General features: G+C 39.9%; 1 long non-coding RNA gene across 4 annotated transcripts in view; it reads right to left on the bottom strand.

Moving 5' to 3' along the window:
- The window catches only part of LOC121928911, a 180472-nt gene that overhangs the window by 21749 nt on the left and 139081 nt on the right, over positions 1 to 19642 (bottom strand). For all 4 annotated transcript variants that reach the window (XR_006103595.1, XR_006103596.1, XR_006103594.1 and 1 more), the window contains one exon: positions 18125 to 18185. This is a non-coding gene — a long non-coding RNA (uncharacterized LOC121928911). The remainder of the gene's footprint in view (positions 1 to 18124; positions 18186 to 19642) is intronic.

Here is a 19642-nt window from a genome sequence, read left to right as displayed (position 1 = left end):
ACTTGTTGGGCTTTATCAGGACTAGCTGGGCTCTATCGTCTGACAGATAATTTTTTTTGTATCTGTTTTTTAAAGGTATATTTATATGCATTTTACTTCTTTTATGAGTTTTTGATTGTATTTTGTATGCTGTATTTTGCTGTTCTTATGCTGGTCCATGACTGTAATAAATGTTTAAAGGTAAAGATTTTCCTTTGACGTGAATGTCTAGTTGTAACTGACTCAAGGGGATGGTGCCCATCTCCAGAATTAAACCGAAGCACCAGCACTGTCTGAAGATGACTCCGGTGGTCGTGTAGCCGGCATGACTGCACCGAACGCTGTTATCTTCCCACTGAAGGGGCACCTGTTTATCTACTTGCATTTGTATGCTTTTGAACTGCTAGGTTGGTAGAAGCTGTGACAAGTGATGGGAGCTCACTCTGTCATGCGGCACATGGGCCTTGAATTGCAAATCCTAGAATTCCACAGGATCAAGACATGGCAGTTAAGAGTGGCACCAAACTGCATTAATACTGTACCCCAAGACAGATAATATGATCAGTGCCTTATTGTAATGCCTGAAGAGACAGACCAAAATAAAGGTCACTTTGAAGGTATGCTGTTTAAATGACACATGCACCTTAAGAGGCCAGAAGCTGCACCAAAGCTGCGCTCCAGTCCTTAGGACTGGAACATGGCTTTGGCATGGCTTCCAGCCTCTTAGGATCCACACGTCATTTAAACAGCATACCTCCAAAGTGACCCAAAGCAGCTTTATTTTGGCCTGTTTGGGCCCAAAAGCCTTGTTCTGGTCAACAGCACTATTTTTAAACCCGGTGGAGCTCTTATGACTGGGTTTTGTGGTGCAAATCCTTGGTAGTGCTGAAATAAAAATCCAGAATGGTAGAGAATGGTTGTGGGTGGCAAGCAGCACAGATTTCAGCAAGTGGATTGAGTTTGGGGCCCAGAAGCATTATGGGGGGCATGGAGATGACAAATAGCTAGAGCCTATGCCAATGTTCTTCACAAAGTCTCCAGCAACCCCAATTGATCCTTTTCCACCACCAGGGTTAAATCTGAGAAGGCAGCCAGAGGGAGAGGAGAACACAGAATAGAGTTCCTTTGTCTGTATACTTGTGGTTCATACCTGCTTAAAATCAAAAGTAGATTAGTGGTGTCTTAATCCATATGAGAAAATTTAACCTTCCAAATGGACACTTAGCCAGACTGTCTTTTTGCCTGTCAGCAGGTGTATATTCATTTATGGTTCTAGGGAGTAAAATGATTTAGGGCTTAGAGACATAGCTAATCCAAGGTTTAAAGTATGATGCCCAAAAGACACTTGATTTTAAGGATACCAGATCTAAATCACTAGGTTTTCTGTGTATTTTGTGTGTCTCACATTAGGTAATTATGAGCTGCATATTCAAATCTTCCCTTTAGCCCCAACAAGTAAACTTTCAGGTAGGTTTAGTGCTAAAGATTAAGACTGCATTAAGATTAAGTCTGAAATGTTCTGCTACCAATTAGCCCTCTAGTATTTCTGTAAGCCTTGAATTTTTGATGCGATCAATGACACCAAGTGGAGCCATCTTCAGTGGAGAGGTTATTAAAGATATAAAAATCAATGCAAAGATGATACTTGGAAATCTATATCACGAGATAATGAATCACCATGAGAGCCGACTAAGAAGGAATGTCAGCAAATCAAACAGAAGGTTTGTGCGTAAGAAAGTATTTGATGCCAGAAGAATTTAAGCTAAATTTTGCATGAGACAGAAATCTTCAGGCAACACTTACGATACATTTGCATGGCAACATTTTAATGAGATGATGACACTAGCCAAACCAAGCACAAAGATTTTTGTGTGCATTAGAAGGGTGGGTGGGAAGTGGGGGAAGGGAACCAGGGCTGGGCTTGATAAAATGCTTTCAGTTGCTTTTCTTCTATGAAAAATTGCACTTATTTATTTATTAGTAAACTGCATTGTGAAAGAACAGATATACATGTCTGGCTACTAGTCCCAAGTGAGAACAGAGAATAGAACTAGCACACTGTAATGTTCCAGCCCACGTGTACCTCTTTTAAGTAAAAATGATCTGTAACAGGATCATTTCTTGGAAATGGCCCCCCTCCTCCCTTAACACACATCTCCTCCCACCCTCATTTAAGAATCTTCATTATACTACATCAAATTATTTTCTCTGGGTCTAAACTTTCAGGTAGGTTTAGTGCTGTAGGGCTCAATCTGAGCCCTACAGAGTGTGAGGGCTTTCGACATGATTAAAATGTTCTTTTTTCCCAGTCAAATAGAATGCAATCCAGCCACATGCAATTTGCATTTTTGGCAGAGGCAGGGTGAATAGATGTGAATTTGCAAAGTGAAGTGAAGACAATTAACTGTCAATGGGAATGTGCAAAAATCTGCAGCAATTTGCAGAATATACTTAGGTGTAGATTAGCCATGAGCCAAAGTTCTTTCACATCTTCTGTGACCCTATCCTCTATGGCTGTTTTTAAAAAACTTGAGATGCCTGTTACCAAACCTGAGATCTTCTCCATACAAATCATGTGCTCTGCCTATGAACTGTATCCTTTCCCTTATCTCGATGCCTGTGCATGTTGAGAGGGCATTTGTTTATTATTCATCAGCTAACCCTTTCTCATAGTCTAAAGCAACTTCAACAAATTGCATACACATCCACTATAGGGTTGCAGGTTGAATCTCCCTTATCTGGAATTCCAAAATCCCAAACTTTTTTCATGAGTGGCTGAGATAGTCATAACCTTGCTTTCTGATGCTTCAATGTGCACAAATGTGGTTTCTTGAACAAAATTATTTAAAAATATTGTACAGTGGGCTTTTGGAACCCACTGATGTTTGGTTCCGGGACCCCCCATGGTTACTAAAATCCATGGATACTCATCCCATTAAATACAATGCCAGTCTAAATTGTGTCCTTTATGTACAATGGCAAAATCAAGGGTTGCTTATTGGAAGATAGTATTTTCAAGATGCTTGAATCAGTGGATAAGGAATCTGTGGATATGGATGGCTAACTGTATAATATTGCCTTCAGTGGAATGTAATATATAAATGTATATGAAATATAAATGAATTTTGTATCCCATCTCCAAAATATCTCATTATGTATCTAGATGGAAATACAGGTATTCCAAAATCCCCCCCCCCCTGAAAATCTAAAACATTCTGCTCATAACCATTTTGGATAAGGAGACTCAGCCTGAACTACATATTAAGATTTAAAGGTTTAATCTTATCATCAGTAACTGGGAAATAGTAAAAGGCACCTGAAATATTATACAGTTAGCCATCCATTCCACAGATTCCTTATCCACTGATTCAAGCATCTTGAAAATACTATCTATCTATCTATCTATCTATCTATCTATCTATCTTCCAATAAGCAACCCTTGATTTTGCCATTGTACATAAAGTGTATGTTACTAACATAATGCTGTGGGAGTGGCTCCCTGAAATGAAACCTCTTGCTACTGAAGAGCATGTGTAAACAGTGGGTACTGTGTGCTTGTTTTCACCCACTGTCGGTGTTCCAGACCATGGCTGGTAGTGCTGGGCCTCTGACAACCATCTGGGTTCTGATCTGACTGCTCCTGGGAACAGCTGAGCTGGATCCTAAATGAAAGGCAGTGCTCACTGTTTGAGGGGTAATGATACAGTTCCAGGCAGCTGTTTCAGGTCTTGCACAATTGCTGGGCACGTGACAAAGTGACATGATGGCCCTTTTCACTAGCTCAGCTGCTGCACTAGCCTCACACATGGTGTACCACCATACCAGGTGTACACCCCCCTGCAGTGTACATCCGGTGCTGTCCACACTCCCTAAATCCCCCTACTGGCACCACTCTGTGTGAACATGCCAGTCACCAATGCTGCTCTAGCCCCATGGCTGATTGCTTGGGAGTAGCTGACATATAGTAGATACCCTGCTGGAAAACACAGCAGTGCTTTGGTGAGCTACTTCAGACCAGTACTAGCACATTCCTAAACAGGAAGAGACAGCATGATTTTGACTGCCCAGTTATGGTGACACTATTCCATGATTACTTTTCTTGTCAGAGCCATCTCCAGGGCACACATTATTAAGGTAAAAGAACTGTAACTTGACTTTAATGGCCGATAAAAGCAAGGGACATGTTCTGCAATTCATAATCTTTCTTCAGCTTTTTCTAAATGAAAAATTTGTTTGGACTTTTAAGGGCTTGTTGTAAAGGGAGTGACATACTGGAGCTTTACTGTATATTGCAAATTTAATTTGAACTGGGAATTGATTCAGATGCCTTCAAAGTCAGGTTTCTCCCTCTCCTAAATGAAAGGAGTGCATGGTGCAGCAGGCCCATTTAGGTTTTCCCACTTGAAACAATTCTTTAACATTAGTGACATTTATGCCATGTTCTGCCTCCTATAATAACACCTTGCCATTGTTGTTTTAAAGAACAAGGATGTACTCCCAAAAGTCTGATAGATCCTCCGAGTATATTCCCCTTTGTAAACAATGTAACTTTTGGATGATGCCACCTGCATTTGAAACTGAACTATGAACAACTTCTGTAGGTCTCCACTTTCCAGTTGCAATAAAGGCTAAGTCCATTATCTGTGGTTGACTCATTTTTTCTCCCTCGTTATTCTTGTGGCTCATATCCATCTTCTATTAATGCTCCTCAAGGGTTTTTGTGCTATAAACCTTGGAGAAGAAACCTGTGTGAATGTGTGCTTATGTTACTTTTTAAAATCTCATATATATTGATCACACATCACTGTACAATCATGCCATAAAATTGCACATCTATGGGATGCTTTTTATAGCATCATTCTGAAAATAGATCAGAAAATAGTGTTGCTTCTATTGTGAGTTAACCTTTGCTCTCACATATTCTTTTAGTCATGTTTCTCTGAATGTAACTAAAATTCCAAATTCTTGGACTAAGTTAGAGGTTAAGGTCCAAGTTTATGGCCTTCACATTTCAGCTATTCATAGTCATTTCACCAATGATATTTACACTTAATAGAACTAAAGCAATGAACAATGGAGATACTGACAAATGCAAGCACAGAAAAAGAATGCACTTTTTTTTACTAATTTTCTTCTCAAAGGAAGCAACAAACAATTTCTGTAATTTTTTTCCCACTGTAAGAAAGTCTTTAAGAACCATCTAGTTCTCTAAGCCTATAAACATCACAATTTTATGTTTATTCTATGCAAAATTTGACAGTGATTGTTTAACACTGAAAATAATATTTTCTACTCAGGAAACTGCACTTTTTCAGAGTAAGAAAATAATATTTTCTTCATGAAACAATGACATGCAACTTTTTCTCAGAATAAGTCCTGAACTGCAAAGATTCTTGTCAGTCTGTTTATCAAGGTTTCTTGATACTCAAATAAAATGGTTTTTTTTAATCATTCTTCAAAATTTTTGAATATTCTAGTACATTCCAAATGCTGGAGGAATATTAGGACTGTTAATAAGCTAATGCATGACAATTGAGCTTTTCTAGTCTATCTTGCCCTCTTATCTGTTAAGTCTTCCCCAGAACATACCCTTTCTTTGAAGCATTTGAACTAACCCTTAGGTGTCCATGTCCTGTTCCAACCTTCCCCAAGGCAGTACCTTCTAGATGTGATGGAACATGATACCCAGCATCCCCAGACACATGATCACTGGCCATACAGCTGATCTGAAGCAGAAATGTTGTTCAAAGCATCTGCTGGGCACAAGGTAACTCATCCTGTAACTTAGGATCACATATAAATGTGGAACAACTGCATATTGTACACTGATTGTGCTATTTTCTTATTCTTATTGTTGTTGTTGGCTGGGATCCTGTTTGGGATTTACAGTTGTGAATTACTTTAGTTATGGTGCTATATATTAACTCCTGTCCCAATCCCCACTACCCCAGTTACTTGGCCACATCAACTGCAATGACAGCTTCCTGGTAAGTGGAGATTGAGAGACTTTCACAGTCCCTATGTATCCCCTAAACTAGGATAATGAATACATAGCAATCATGTGTGCATAACTCTAGGTTACTCATTTGTAACTGCCCAACATGATTCTGACTATTAGTAATAATAAATAATTTAAACCATTCACAAAATAACCCCACAAAATAACCATTAAGTATCAAAATGAAACAAGAATTGACCAATGATCAAAATTCCCAAAGTGATAAATACTGGACATGGTTTGGAGAAAATAAGCACTTTCAGGCTTCAGTGTGATAACATCTGTGGTAAAAAATCTGAAAACATCAAGCTTTTTTTTTCCTGGCCCAAATTTTTATTTGCGGTTTATTCATTGCCTAAAAAAACTGGATATGGAATCAGGAGCAAGTGAGGGGGGACTGTGGTTGGACACATGGCTTGATTTTGGGCTGGTAAATCCAAGCTATTAATGTCTGAGAACATAGCCTCTGTATCTCTTGGAAATACTGAACGTTTATTCCCATGTATCTTTCTTTCTCTACAAGCTGTTAAACTGTAGCTCTCAGCTATGCACAAACACAATGTCCCTGTTTTTCTTAAAGAAAAAAGGCAACAGCTATACCATTACATTTCCCATTTCAAAATCATTTAATTCTGCATTCATCAGCATCAGGACACTTGGGGTTTCACAGCTCATTGTGGTACAACAGTCCTAAATACTGTTTCTCCTAGACATACTGGCTTTCACATTTGCAGCTGCTAAGTAACAACACTCACAGATAATCATCCTCACAATCACAGCCTATTGTTCTTTTTTAACAGGACGCTAACTGCAAGGCAAGTATTCTTCGATAATCAGTAGCTTACAGTTGATTTTTCCAGATAGGCAGAAGCTTTGGGTTTTCCATTTTCACATTCTGTGAACTGTTAGGATAAAGCCAGAGTTGATGAGATATACTATATGGAACAAGAGAGAGGTCATCATTATTATCTAAAATCATATGGGCTGGGTCGGTATGTTGTGCTTTGGTATGCCATAGCAGTGCCTGCCAACCTAACATTTTGCTTTTCTGACTTCAAAACTATAACAGGCCAACTACTACAATTGTGGCTTTCTAAACCAGTCATTGCCATCCACACTATACAGCTGCTGCACATGACCTCTGCACTTTTACTTTCTGAATGAGTAAGCAGCATACAGACAAGTGTTATGTTGTGGAGAAAGCAGAGCTGAATGGTGGGAGATTCAAAACAGGTGAAAAGAATCACTTTTTGCACACCAACTTTGGAATTCACCATGCAGGAAAAAAGGGAGGTATGCCAGCATGGACAACACTAAATGAGGTTGGGAGAAAATATTTCACAATTGGACTATCAGTGGTTCCTATTTAGTTGGCTATATATTCCCTCCAGCACCAAAAGGAGTATACTTTTCTATATCACTGATGGGGAGCAGGAGGATTCTGTTGCACCAATGTGCTCCTTGTATCCAGGTAACGTTGCTTTTTTGTATGAACGGGTTTCATACAATTCATACAGAATTCATAAGAATTCTGCAGCCAGCATGCCCCAGTTAGCACCGCATGCCCCATTATTTTCAATGGGGCATGAGCATACACTCTTTTCCCCATACGCAGGGGATCCGGAATGGATCCCTTGTGTATGGGGAGGGCGGACTGTACTTAGATGAGAGACTGCCAATGAATATCAGGTGCTGTACACAGTAGGCTGTATTTTGGAGGAAAGAACTTGTAAAACCACCTATGAAATTCATGTGGTCACCCTAAGTCTCAACAGGCAACTTGAAGCTACATACACACATACCAATGAATTGTAGGATTGCTTGTTAGCTTCCTGTGGGCAAGTAGTTGGCTTCTTTGTCAACAGAATTATGAACTAGCTAGGTGTTTGTTCTGAGGTAACACAACTGTTGTGGTGCTATTATGACTCTCCAGATTTTCTTGCTCAGAATTTAGTCATTGTGAGGGGGATTGCTTGTGATGTTCACAGCAAGACTGGTTGGCAGAGGACTCTTCACTGCTCACCCTATGATTACAACAAGCAAAGAAACACAAAAATTGGAGTTGAAGGCTTCATGGCCGGCATTCATATTTTTTATGGGGTTTTCGGGCTATGTGGCCATGTTCTAGAAGAGTTTTCTTCCTGATGTTTCATCAGCATCTGTGGCTGGCATCTCCATCTTCTCTGAAGATGCCAGCCACAGATGCTGGCGAAACGTCAGGAAGAAAACTCTTCTAGAACATGGCCACATAGCCCAAAAACCCCACAAAAAACTAAACACAAAATATCTCTGAAAGGTTTTCATGCACAGTTTGGCTACTGTGCTGTATCCTTTACATTAGTTGTAGGCTACCAAAATGTAGGCTGCTTTCTACCTTTGATCCTGGATACACCTCCAGTCTTCAACAAAAATAAAAACAAAACCACAAGCTAGCTATGCTGTGTGATGTAAATGGCTAAGAAGTATGTGCTTTCTCAAATGTCACATATGAGTGCTCCAGAAATCTCAGCTCCATTTACTAGGAAAATGGGCTGTAGTCATTTTTCTTTAGTCATTTTTCTTTTTAAGTTAGTTGGGAAAGGTGTGAGGCAACTGTGGCAACAACATAGGAGAAATCATGTTTGTTGGCTCCTTTTCTGCTCTGAAACTCTTTAAAGAATGGGAAAGGAATGCTCTATGTTTCCAAGCGGATACCATTCATATTTGTCTCTTTCTCAGATGTATCTACACTGTTGAAATAATGCAGTATGGCATGACTAACTGCCATGGTTCCATCATGTAGGATCCTGCAATCTGTAGCTTTGTGAGGCACCAGCACTCGTTGGCAGAGAAGGCTAAAAACCTTGTAAAACCATAAATCCCAGGATTTCATAGGATGGAGTTACACCATTAAAGCGGTGTCAAACTGTATTATATCTACAATGTAGATGCACTCATAGTCATTTAAAAGCCCAGGATCTGCTTTGGCACATCTATGGAGGTTTCAGTAGATATCAGCATTCTGATTAAATATACACCTCTCCCTGTTTTATTCCCTAAAGGCTTTGAAGGCAAATGAGCAATCAGTATAAATAAAGTAATGAGAATCAGCATAGATGGTGATAAAACACAGACCTCTTGCCAGCAGCTTGTCTTGTAGAGTACAAAATGTCTTTGCTGCTGTTTAAAAATTGTGCAGCCTTGTGATTGTTCTGACACCTCTTTATTGTGCCTTTTAAGTGCAAATGTTTTGGAAGCATCACTACATAAATGAAGCAATAATGTTACTTTGCCAGTACATTCAGAGACTATTAAAGCTTATATTCATTCTTATTGGGGTGGGGTGAGTGGAGCGTACAGCTGCTAAAGGCTTGGGACACCAGCACCGTCTATAGAGCTTCTGTGCTATCGTTCCACAAGGGAGGACAGATTCTTCTAAAATGATTATTTTGATAGCTTTCAAACAAACAATTCAATGAAAATGTGTTTACTTTAGACTGTACTTGAACAGTTCTGTGAATCAGAGCCAGGTGTCATAGTTTGAGTGTTGGACCCGAACACTGGGAGACCAGGGTTCGAATTCCAATTTGTCTACAGAATCCCACTGGGTGATCTTGGGCAAATTATACTTTCTGAGCCCCAAAGGAAGGTAATGACAAACCCTCTATGAACATATCTTGCCAAGAAAACCTTGTGATAGTCTTAGGGTAACCATAAGTCAGAAACAATTTGAAAGCACACAACAATAATGCCTCTGAATATACTTGTGAGTCTCCACAGTTTCAGGCAGGATTTATTCTGCTTTGAGATGCTAGGAATTGAATAGGAAACAGAATAGGAAATCCAATGGTGAGATTCAATACATTTGGACAGCCTCCCAATTTCTACCCAGGGTTTAAAGCAACACTAAATAATATCAAACCCTCCAACTATCCCAGTTAGGTGGGGAAAGGCCTGATTAATATTTTGTTGTTTCACTTTCTCATCTGCCCCAGTTTACCTTTCATCCTCTCAGTTTCCCCCTTCATCCTCATCTTACTTCAAATGCTGCAAACAAAATGCAAAAGTTGTTTGCACTCAATTAACTAAGTGCAGGGAGAGGAGAGGGTAGAATCTTGCCTTTCCCAGTAGAGTCAGGCAAAAGAAAATGTCTGCAGCGTCTTTTAACTCATTTTTAAATTTTTGTCATCTTGATCACACTCTAATGCTGCTTGGCCACATATGTGCTGGTTTTCATGTATAAAATGTTGGAGGGCATGTATATTAAAATGAATCAAAGGCCTGATGAAATAAAGCAGCTTTCACAGCCTCTGAAATTCTGTGAGGAATGTAACTGCCTTTTGTAGGATGCTGCAGCAAAATGTAATTGTCTTCTATAGTGTCTTGCTGAGATGGAACCTTGTCTCTCTTGGTGGGATGGAATATGTTGAAAATAAGTAATTGCAAATATACAACACAACCCCTCTGCCTTACATCAGCTGCATATGCACTATTTGCACTGACTGTGGCAGATTAGAAAGTAGTATGTGGAAGAATGTAATTCCAAATATGATTTATTTGAAATATTTACTCACACTTAAGACTGAAGCCAGATACAGCCAAGATTCTAGGTAGGGAATGATGGTGTGTGGGTGGGGAGGGGTTTGTTATGTGTAAAGGACTTTATCCACAGGGACATGAACCCCTGTTTAGAAGCCTTCTGCATGCACACTGATATTTGTATAAGGTCCCACTCAGTTGTTGTTGTGTGTCTTTAAATTGTTTCTGACTTACAGTGACCCTAAACTGACCCTATCACAAGGTTTTCTGGGGCTGAGAGTGTGTGACTCATTCACGGTCACCCAGTGGTTTTCCATGGCTGATCAGGGAATCAAACCCTGATCTCCAGAGTTGTAGTCCAATAATCAAACCACTACATCAGACTGGCTTCTTCATACTGATACTAATTATGTATGTATTTGGAACTGGGCTATGACAGACACACATGTTGCTGTTTAGTATTGAGGCTAACCTGTTTGTTAATGAGAGCGTCTTCACATGTTCACATGTGGGGTTCGGATGTTAGATGGCGATTTCAGTTCACATGAACCTCATGCTCCAGGATGTTACAAACACATACTACACCCGGCTCTGTTGGTTTATTTGTCACATGCTAAGTTTCTTTTGAAACCTGGAAATGCCTTTCATTATGTTGTTATAGTTATTCACCACCGTTTCGTGCAAATTCCAGAGAGTCCATGAGTAGAGGTATTTATATTTTCCATCTACAGTCTCTTTCTGCTGTGATGGTGGGAGAAGATCCACAAAAAAACTAGTGTTATGTTGGGAGATCTACTACTGTTCAATGACATTTTCCTACCTCATTAATCACAAAATAGGACCTTGCAGGGGATGCTTCTGGAATTATTTATTAGTACTGACCCACACCTTACTACAGGGTCCAGGAAATAATGATGTTATTAGAGTACAACTCTCATCATGTTAGATATTGGCCAGGGTGGCCTGGGCTGATGAATGCTGGAATCCAACAGCACCAGCCCTTACTATAATATGCAGTTGCTATTATGCCCTAACATCATTATGCTATATTTCTTGGTCCCCATTCTCCACACTTAGCTGCCACTAGCAGAGGTAGTAAGTTTGACTGCTCATTACAGAGTAAGAAGGAAAGAATTCTGTATGAACTTACAGGTTTAAGTAACAGCTGTGTGGTTTTTTGCTTTTCATTTTGTAACCAAATGTTCCATCAAGAATCCATCTCAGTATGTGCTGTAGCCTAATAACACATAGAATCATAGAGTTGGAAGAGAACCCAAGGGCCATCCAGTCCAATCCCCTGTCATGCAGTGCCGAAAGGGCATCACAAAGCTGCACTACCATGGCTATGACATCCTTTAGAGAACACAAAAAGGAGCCACTTTTTGCAGCTCCTTCTTGCACTCTCTGGAGGCCAGATCAGTGCCGTGGCATGCGGTTGCTCCAGCACCAATCCAGCCACTAAAGGGGTGGCTGGATGCCACTCATCTGTACAGCCCCTTAGACTAAATCAGATCATTGCTTTATCTCGTTCAGTATTATTTTACACCAATGTCTGCAAATTCTAAATTATTGTTAGCTTATTGGCTAACAATAAGACTGAAGGAAACAAAAGAAGCAGAAATATAAATTAGATGATTAGCAAACATAGCTCAGGTTTTGGACAGAAGGAAATGCTGCACATTGGTAATCCATGCATTGCTGATACGGCTGCTGTATGTGGGAAAGCATCCGAAGAGCTTCTTGCTGAGATGTCTTGAATTACTTCTTGAAAAATACACTGATTGTACTCCACTGCCTACACAGTGCTCAATTTGCTTAGCTAAAGGAACGATGTAGTTTGGGAGCCACCTGTTCCAGCCATTGATAAATTTGTCTTACCACTTTATTTAAGTCCAAGGAAAATTAAAGTAGCCCATTGTTCAACAGAAATCTTAATCAACCATAAATATCCAGCTGTGACCATTTAAAAACACAGCTGAGTGATAGCCTTAGAGGCCTTGCAGAAAGATTAAGAGTGTATTCCTCTTCTTCTGCAAAATGAACATGGTGGGTTGCTGTTATTCCTCTCTTTGCCTTCCTACACAGGAAACAGAGCTGCTGGGCTGAACTAGACTGGAGATAGATAGGATCAAACTGGTCATGAAGCTCATGGACCCCAGAACTGTTTTTAAGATGGTAGCTCAACATTGCGAGGCAGACTATTATTGATTTTGCCTACTTGCAGAAGGATGGCAGATGACTTTTCCCATTCATTATAACTGAAACATTCTTAAATATTAAAACTCTTGAGAGCCAGTGTGGTGTGGTGGTTCATGTATTGGAGTGAAACTCTGGGAGACCAGAATCTGAATCCCTACTCAACCATGGAAATCCACTGGATGACATCTTCAGCCTTAAGGGAAGGCATTAGTAAACTTCCTTTGAATAAATCATTGACTTGATAGACATGTAACAATAAAGAAGACTCATACAACCACAGTGTGTAATTAGAAATGTCCTCCATATGTTCAGAAAAGCTTATTTCCAAGTAAGTGTCCAAAGGAGACATTGCAGGCAAGCTTCTTGGGAAGGTTCAGTGATACTATCTATGCTATTGCTTCACCAACAGTACAGTCCTCCCTCTGTTTTCTCAGTTTTTGAACCCGCGTCCCTAACTTATACACGAGGGAGGAATAGAAGAGGAAATAATAGGGCATGTGCCTGCAGCGTGCAGTCGCACGCCTATATTTAAGCCAGTGAAGCTTGAATATATGTGAAACTCCATTTTCATGGTGTGTGTGTGTGGGGGGTCCAGAACAGATCCCCCGTGAAACCAGAGGGTCAACTGTACTTTTTTTGATGGCTGTTTTGCACAAGTCACATCTTGACACCAGCATGGGCCAATTCATATATGCATGCAAATCTCTTCAAACAGAAATTTCAGATATTGTGTTGGCTTTTTGAGGCACACAGATACTTTAATTACACAAACAGTGTAAAAGGCAGACCAAAGGTCAGGTCCAAAAAATGGCAACCCACCCAGCCTTAATTAGCCAGTAATTGTGGTCTGTTCGGCTCTAGAAAACAAGCCTATTTTTCAAGTTCCAAGTGAGGGTGGGTGGGGATATTTATCAAGAGCCTGATGAAAAGCAATAGAAGCTTGGTGACCTGTATTTGGTAAGTCATATGTTGTTCAGATCTGTCAGTGCATAACCAGTGATAAAAGAGAATGCATGCAACAGGGAAGTTGACTGATGCAGCTTGTCATGTACAAGTAAAACTGTATCTATGAAATTGTTCTCTTCTTCACAACTGCTATATTTAGCGTTAGAGCTGAACCAAGACATTTTGCTGCCCCATGTGAAAGACAAGATGGCATTTCCCCGCTTTTCCATGCACAGTGACTGGAGTGGCAGTTTAATCTTACTTCAAGACTGGTGATGGGACAGCATTGTCTACTACATATGAATGGAAGGGCCTATCTTACAGGGGCACAGGGAAGAATAAGCTGCAACACCATGTTGCTTATTGTAATGAATCTGCCTGTGCAGTAGACCCTTCCTTTGTCTAATGGCCTTGAGTTATTAAACTGCAGAACTTGTGAGACATTGCCATGCCTTAACCTGACTGATGTTAATATTATGCATGAATAGGAATGAGTAGCAGCAAACCTGAGCCTGATCCTTTGATCCTAGGAGCCCTTGTTTCCTTTCATTCCTCTTAGTATTCCCACCCCGCAAAAAACAAAACAAAAAGGAAAGGAAAGGAAAAAGAAAAAGAAAGCCGGAGCAAATGAGCAAACCAGTGTAGGATTAGGCATTAGCACTAAGAAACATTCAGTGATGGAGCAGGTGATTTCTTTGAGAGTCACACAACTGTTCGGTCCTGAATTAATAATATAATACCAGCAAGGATTCCCAAAGCATTCTGTAAATAGTTTATATGGACTGGGGGGCTCTATGTGGCACAAAGAGCTTGATGTGTAATTCAGGTAAGTCCCCATTATGCTTGTTGTTTCACAGTTAATTCCAGCTATATGATAAGGAACCTTGTTTTCTTATCCTTCTCTCCTTCCTTTGTTGTGTCTCTCAGTATCCAGAAAAAGAACAGAATCAAAGCCGTGGGAGAGGAGCTCATTGCAGTGGGCCATCCTGCTGATCTACTAAAATAATAACTTATCATATGTTTTATCTCTGTGGCAGTACCATCGGGTTTTATTGTTGTATCTTGTTTTACCAGCAAGCATAATTGTAAATGACAGTGGCTCTCCACAGACCACAAGAACAGACAAAGGAAAAAAATAGATATTCAAAAGATCTGGGAAGATGGAAAAACTGAACAGTGAATGAGGTTTTACACCCAAACTAGTTTGTAGCACAGGTGTGTGTGCACGTGTGTGTGTACATGCCTTCAAGTTTCCTGTTGACTTAGGGTCTTCTTAGGCAAGGAATACTCAGAGGTGGTTTTGCCATTTCCTTCCTCTGAAATATAAACTATAGCAGCTGCTATTCATTGGTGCATATACATCTCAGTAAACCACTGCCTTATGCAGGGGGTTGGAGAGGGTATACACATTTTCATACTATGCTTGACTCTTAAGTATTACTTTTATTTAAATTTACATTTTATAGTTTTAAAACATGAATAATCTTTTTATAAATGTAAAAAAAATCACTCTTCACTTCTTAGTTCTACCAGAGAAAGATAATATAGCAATACAATAAACCTGGCTGACTATGCACTAGCTAGAGTGTTGGACTGGGTTTTGGGAGATCCAGGGTTTAGCTCCCTCAGAACCATGAAACTCACTAAGTAATCTTGAGCCAATCACTCTCTCCTTCATCCCAAAGATATCTTACAAGAATCTTGAGGAGAAAGGGAGAGCGCCAAGGGTACTGTCTGAGCTCATTGGAAGAGAGCAAAAATATGATGGAGAGAAAATCAGAGTATTGTATATATGTGTTTTTAAATGCATTACATATAAAAACTGGTTCAATTTAAGAAAAGGTTTATGAGTTGTGAACACAAATTATGAGATGGAGCTGCCAGTTTAATCTTCAGCACAAAACTGAACTCTCTGGAGACCTTGGACAACCACCATGTCTTCCGAGGATGAATATATTTTGTACCTCTAGACTTGATACATTAGAATTAAACTTTATTTTCCTGTCCTTTTTAATAATAATAATAAAATTTTTATTTTTATACCGCCCTTCCAAAGATCAGGGCGGTTAACAACACAATAAAACAGTAAAAACACAAAATATACAACAAGATTAAAAAGAATACAACAAGACAGAATAAAAACCCCGTTAGCCAGTCCTCATGCCAAAAAAGAGGAAGGGAGGCCCACTGGACTTTAGTCGGGGAATGCAACCTGAAATAGAAAGGTTTTTAGATCCTTTCTAAATTGGGCCAGGGAGGTGGCCGAGCGGAGCTCTGTGGGCAGCGTGTTCCAAAGGGCTGGGGCGGCGATGGAAAATGTCTTCCTCGTAGTGGAGGTAAGCCTGGCCCCTGGCACCCTAAGTAGTTGCTGCCCAGATGTTCTGAGGGTGCGGGACGGAATGTACGGGGAGAGGTGGTCCTTTAGGTATCCTGGGCCCAAGCCATTTAGGGCTTTATAGGTCATCACCAACACCTTATATTGTGCCCAGAAGCGAATAGGCAGCCAATGCAGGTCTTTAAGCACCGGTATAATATGGCTGGCCCTGGAAGTACCAGTGACCAGCCTGGCTGCCATATTCTGTACCATTTGTAGCTTCCGGGTTTGGTATAAGGGTTGCCCCATGTAGAGTGCGTTGCAGAAATCCAATCTCGAGGGTTTTTTTTTTGTTTTTGTTTTGCCTCAGTTATAGGCATTGAACAGCATCTAAATGACATGAGAGCTATCTGACAAGTCTGAACACTGATAGAATGTGCCAGACCCAGCTTTATTTTCCTGGTAGGATTTGCTCTACCTCTTCCCCTAAGATCACATTTTTTTTTCATATTTCCTTAGGATAAAATGGTACATAAATCTTTCACTTTTTTCCAAACAGTTGGTTGCAGTTCAGCACTTGATGGTCACATCCATTCTCTAATATGTTAATTGACTCATGCTGCTTGTTAAACATGCAGAATCATCTCAATTAAAAATGAGTATTAGACTAATGGCATATCTCTCTTAAGAAGATGGAAGTTTCACCATTCCCCTATATACTTATTAGGGAAATAGGTACTTGAGGGATCTGTCCAAAGTGAAAAGTTGTGGGTTTGAAGCTCTATTGTCTACCTGTCCATGCAATTTTGAGATAATAACTACTGCCACTACTAGCAAAGTGGGTCAGCAGTAGAAGCTGGACAGTTATGCAGAAGTATAAAACATTATTATATAAGAACCAATTACTGGAAGGGAAACTATATTCCACAGTAGGAAGTTCTGCTAGTATTCAGAAATTACAATACACTTGACCTTTTGCATTTGTTCATCCTACTTCCTCTCTAGTAGCTTCAAGATTTATGATAGTCGCTGACACTTCTGAAATTTGTACATAATTGTTTCATAGTAAACAAAGATGATAATATTTGCGCAGTATAAATGCTTATGGAATGTAATTCCAAGGGATCTCCACATAGAAGTTTCTGAGACAGTATGTTTCCTGCCAGGGTCTGAGAGCTTTACGGAATACCAGACTACTGAAAATCTTTCACATTTTTATAAAAACATAGATACTGAAACGGAAACAGAGAGTGATATGTGTACTCCATGAATGAGAGATTCTGGGTTATAGTCCAAGAAAGCTTATGCTATAATAAATTGATTAGCCATAAAGGTGTCACAGGAGTCTTCATTATTTCAGACCAGCATATGTATCCTTTTAAACAACATACATTAATGGTGTGCTTTTGATCTGGATCAAGCCTAAAGGGAATCAGGCCAATTTGGGCAGAATAGGAGATGTATGAATCAAACTGAGGCACTTTCCAGACCGCCCAAAGGGCGGTCTGTAAAGCGCCCTCATTTGCTGCGTGGAGGAGCCTCAGTGGCCAAACTGCATGACTCCTCCGCACAGCAAAAAGAAGCCGCAAAAAGTGGCTTTTTTGTGGCGTGGTAATGACGCCACAAGGCGCCAATGGGGCACTTGTGGTGTTATTACCGTGCCATGACATGCAGATGCTAAGCGTCCGCTACATCAAGATGGCAGCACCCATGTAGAATGGGCACCAACATTTTGTACGTGCTCGGCACATACTAGGGTTGGGGGCGTCCAGAAAGGACGCCCCTTTCTAACCCTAGTACGTGCTGCGCACGTACTTTTGGCCCGTGCGGAACAGCCCTGAGATTCTCCAAAAGCAACTATGGTTCACTGAAACAAGCCATGTTACCCATGATGTGGCATTGGGTTGTTTCAAAAATTTAAGATTTAACACAGTTGAGATGTCACAACAAACTATGATTAATCACAAATTTAAGAGAAAACTTGCCACAACAGAAGAGGAGAAAGGGAAGACTCATTCTGGATTGCTCCCATAACGAATTACCATCATGAATAAGGATTTTTTATTCTGTACTTGACACATACACTGTGAATGGAATCTTTAAAAGGGCAACCCAAGTGAGAATTCAGGGCCTGCTTTCCAAATATTACTCAAAAAGTATGGTTCACCTACCCTGCTTTCAACACCACAATCCTCCACACCAGTTGATGCAATATCCTAAAAAGTTGTCCATCTAGAAAAAAGGAGAAATACTTGCTTTAGATCCACTGTAATTCCAACTACCAAGCAAACAAATGCACACTTTAAAATAAACAAGTCAGGATCAATTAAACTCCTTGGTAGAGTGAACACTTGAGTCTATATTTATTTGACTGAGCAAAGGGTATGGGAGAAGACTTCTTTCTTGATAGTCAGCCCTGAGGAGAGACAGAAGGATTTTGTAGATGTAAAGGAAAGGTGGTGGGATGACTGGCTGACTATCTCTGTGGAGCAAAATGTCTGAGAGCAGGTGGAAGGCTGCTGTTACGCTTCCCAGTGCAAGGAGGAGGTTAATTGGGTAATCAATTTCCAATCTTCTGCCTTTCCTTGGAGAGCCAGCCATTGGCACCTGTTTACACTGACTGGGTGGAAACAGCAGTCACTAGATTTCCCTGGAAAACCATCACCATCTGAACACATCTCAGATTTTTAAAAAGATAGTATTCTGAAGTTGACGTAATTCTGATAGTTCCCCTCTAGCATCTGTAGGAGGAATTCATATTAAGGTAGCGCAAGGGAGAGAAATGTTCACACTTTACATAACAATAAATAGTTTCTATTGTATGACTATGATTATAATTATTCCACTTTGGTGAGCACTTAGGCAACAATTCTAAAATCCTTATCAGAGAAAATTGAATTTCTATTCAGGTAAACATTCCTAGGACATCACTTTTAAGCATTCCAAAATGGAACTTTACTTTTTTGTCTTGTGCTGCTGACTGTGTGGTGTTTTGGTTTTCATTTGTTTGTTTGTTTGTTTTGGAAACAAGGCTTTATTTCATATGTGGAAGTTTTGTTGTTGTTAACTACTACTATTTCATCACTGAACCGCCTGCCTGTTAAAAAAACAAAGCTATCACTCAAGACTGCTAGTAACCATACCTAAAATCAATGCAAAACAATAAAACCATTCAAATAATTATGACAATAAGTAAACTCCTAAAAGGCCAAACTGAAAAGATGCGTCTTCACACACTTTCTCAAAGCAGTGAGAGTGGAAACTAATTACAATTGCATGGCAGTGTATTGCTCAATATGGGAGCAACACAAAACAGTGCTGTTCCACAACAAGGGGACTCACAGGTAATCTTTAGTTTGGGATCTTTAGGAGGGACTTTTCTGATCTTTGCAAACAGATTGGTGGTTCCTTAGATACCCAGCATGACAGCCGTTTAGGGATTTACGGCTGTATCTGTACTGTAGATATAATGAAGTTTGATGCCACTTTAACTGTCACAGCTAGGGAATTATGGATTTGTTATTTCTTGTGGCCCTAGAGTTCTCTGACAGAGAAGGCTAAATATCTCACAAAACTATAAATCTCACATTTTCATAGTATTGAGCCATGTCTGTTGAAATGATGTCAAACTGCATTATTTTAGCAGTGCAGATAATAATAATAATAATAATAATAATAATAATAATAAT

The sequence above is a fragment of the Sceloporus undulatus genome, chromosome 4, assembly GCF_019175285.1.
Source record: "Sceloporus undulatus isolate JIND9_A2432 ecotype Alabama chromosome 4, SceUnd_v1.1, whole genome shotgun sequence".
NCBI classification, from domain to species: Eukaryota; Metazoa; Chordata; class Lepidosauria; order Squamata; family Phrynosomatidae; genus Sceloporus; species Sceloporus undulatus.
The sequence above is the reverse complement of the archived record's forward strand: the minus strand, read 5'-3'. Positions and strand labels throughout refer to the sequence as shown.